The following is a 3,511-nucleotide window of genomic DNA, read 5'->3' on the forward strand; positions in this document are numbered from 1 at the left end:
CGGTGTCACTTTTATAAAAGAAGTTCACCAGGGCAAGAGACTTTGCCTATCACTTGTCCGGCACTGAAAGTAGCTATGTGGAAGAGAGTTTGCATCGGTGTGGAGTGCAGATTTACTCAATCAACACAGAGAACATTTATCTGCACATCAACTGGTGATGCCACACCTTGTCGATCAGACTACTTCATGTTACTTTATTGTGAAGATTCCTACAGAATCCAAAGGTTATTGGGGTGTGACTTAGGCTCAGAATGGAAACGCTCCCTCCTTTCAATGGTCTTGGCAGAGATTTTCAATTGGAGATCCAGCACAACATAATTTATAATGACTAAAAATTAGTTTTAAGGTACATAGCCTGAAGTACAGTCAGTTTCAATGGAAATTTAGAAACGAATCATGTTCATGAAGGTTCAAAAATGCTTATTAGTGGCCCTTTGACTTGAAGAGACAGTTTAATTTTCACAGACTCAAAGGATGTACAAATGAGTGGCAGTGAATCCCGTGGGAGTGTGTGTGTCGGGAGGATTGAGCAGTGGTGCTTAGACTTGTAGACAGACCCCTGGGCCACCATATTTCTTGCACACTAATGCAAAACTCAGTTTACATTCAATGACATTTGCATTTCAAATTCTGCCTTCTTTTGCATAGATTAGAGCAAATAAGGGACAAATTGCAGCAAATAGCAGTTGACCACAGACTATGAACAAAGGTTGTGAACAGACTGGCTCTGGCGCTCTAGGTGCTTTGGCCCAGAACTCATCAGAGTTTGGCCAGGATATCACTTGCTTCAGTTCAGTGTCAGTGTGCAGGGTGTGTGGGTGAGGCTCCTGCAATGCTAAGGACCCGACTTACTTGTTTTCACGCACTGATATCAATTGAGCATCAGGGCGGAAGGAATGAGATGGTTCAGGTACATGACAACTCAACCCCTCCTATACTGGACAACATCACTCAGCTTGTAACTCCACTACCCCTCCTATACTGGACAACATCACTCAGCTTGTAACTCCACTACCCCTCCTATACTGGACAACATCACTCAGCTTGTAACTCCACTACCCCTCCTATACTGGACAACATCACTCAGCTTGTAACTCCACTACCTCCCCTGACAGTTTTTCAGAGCACCATTGTGCGATCACATCTTCTGAAAGATCTTGATTACAATTCTCTTTTGAAAAAAAGCAAAACATTACCATAAAAACTAGTACTAAGTCCAAGGATCATGGAGCTTTTTAAAGTTATTGAAAAGCTTTAAGAATGTGCCTTTCCTTCATTCGACAGCCTGTGGCAGCCTGTGGCCAGGTGTGTTTTCTATGGATGCTACTGCTTTCCCCCTACATCCCAAAGATATGCAGGTTGGTGGCCGATGTCAACTGCTCCCGGTGTGTGCGTGAGTGCTCTACACCTGAGGAGAGTACATTGGGAATAATAGTGAGAATAATAAAATGTGATGGTTATTGGATGAAATGGATGCTTGATGCAAGGTATGGACTCAGTGCTGTTCATGCTGTATAAGCAAAGACTCGCTCTATAAAACTGCGCGCTGCTGTTGGTCCCTGGCTGTGTGCACTATCATTATTGCACTTTCAACTTCTTCCTCCAAGTCAAATTCCTGCTTTGTTTCACCTCGTTGCACTCAAATGGGGGCTGCACATAACGATAACAACCTGCATTTATATAGCACTTTGATGTAGCAAAAATGCACCATGACAATTTATTGGGAAATTATCAAACAAAATTTAATAGCAAGGCACATAAGGAGATCTCACGGCTCAACGATTGGGTGAGATCTCTTTTCTGAGAGAAGAGAGAGCTAGAGAAATGGAGACGTTGAGGAGAGGACTGCAAAGAATAGAGACCAGGCAGCAAAAGGTACAGCTGCTGAGGGTGGACAACTGCACAGAGCACAGAGTGCCAGAGGCTCGATGGGTTACCGTGGTAGGGAATACTGAGGTTTTGGGGAGTTGGGAAAAGCCTTTACCTAACTAACGCTGACCTAACCCAAACCCACTCACATCAGAGTTAACTTTCATTGAGTTAGCATCCATTTTTGCAAGAAGTACCTCCGCATTTATATTCACTTTGCATAAAAAATATTCCTCACTTCCCTCTCCATGAATTGCCTGACTTTGAATTGAAGTTCTGAGAAAAACAGCAATGCAACCTTCCTGCCTTCATCAGTGCTAAATTGCCCACAAATGTGAAGAATGGATGAAATATTACTTTATTTATATATGGTTGATTTGATATATTTTTATATTCACTTTAATCAATAAAGTACAGAAACAAGCATTGCATTTTCTTGTAAGAAAGAGGTAAGAAGTTTTAATTTGAGCGTTAGAAGTTGAGATCTTAAACTCTTTCAGTGTTGAAAAAACAGATTGCCATCCAATGTTGGCCAAAGCACCTTGAACACCAATAACTTGAAAGCATAACATTTATGTGAAAGATATTAAACTTGAATGTGGAAATAGATCTGATTTATTGTAAATATTATAATATAGCATTCAATTTTGGTTTTTTTTAGAAAATAAAATGAGATATATTTTCATTCATATTTAATGGCTTCTGTCTTGACTTGTGAGAAGATGGTAAATGTCATAAACATGTATCCCAGTAAGAATGGAGCATTTTTTTTGTTCCAAGGAAGTTCAACATGTAGCTTTATAGGACTTTGGTTCGGTACATTTGGAGCATTGTGAGCAGTTCTAAATGTGGAGGCTTTGTCAGGCCTTTGAGGAGGTATAATGGATTACGGGGGTTTTTAGCCACACGAGAGGTTGGACAGACTTGGATTGCTTTCTCTGGAATGCTGAAAGTTGAGGGGTGGCCTGATAGAAGTATATAAAATGATGAGAGGCAATAGCTAGGGTGGAGAGTCAGAACATTTCTCAGAATGGAAGTATCTGCCAATCTCGTACCTTTATTAAGAAGGTTGCAAATACTAGAGAACACAGCTTTAAGGTGAAGGGGCAAAGTTAAAGGAGATGTGCTGGGGAAGTTTTTTTTACACAGAGGGTAGTGTGTGCCTGGGTTATAATAGTACCTTTTAACAGGCATTTGGATAGGTACATGGATATGCAGGGAATGGAGGTATATAAAGGACGTGCAGGCATTGTGGGCCAAAGGGCCTGTTCCGGTGATGTACCGTTCTATGTTCTGTGTGTGACTCTGGCCAGACTTCAATGGGCTTTTTGCTCATTCCTGCCATTATCCAGGACTAGTTGTCCCTGCCCATCAAAACCAACTTGTATTCAGGTAGTTCATGGCTGGTCGATATCATAATCCGTGAAGCCTTAATCCTTTGCAAATCTAGCCAACAAAACTACACCCATTGCCAAATGTTGCATTTTCAGTTGAGGGCCAGTTGTAGATATTGACCACCATGCTGTGATAGACTTTCTCTCATCATTCCTGAATCATTTTAAGGTAATCCTCCTTTGTCGTAAATTCCCCACCAATCAATTCTGTCAAATTATTTAATCCTTCATGGATGTTAAAGAGCTCA

This window comes from Rhinoraja longicauda, chromosome 32 (genome assembly GCF_053455715.1).
Source record: "Rhinoraja longicauda isolate Sanriku21f chromosome 32, sRhiLon1.1, whole genome shotgun sequence".
NCBI lineage: Eukaryota > Metazoa > Chordata > Chondrichthyes > Rajiformes > Arhynchobatidae > Rhinoraja > Rhinoraja longicauda.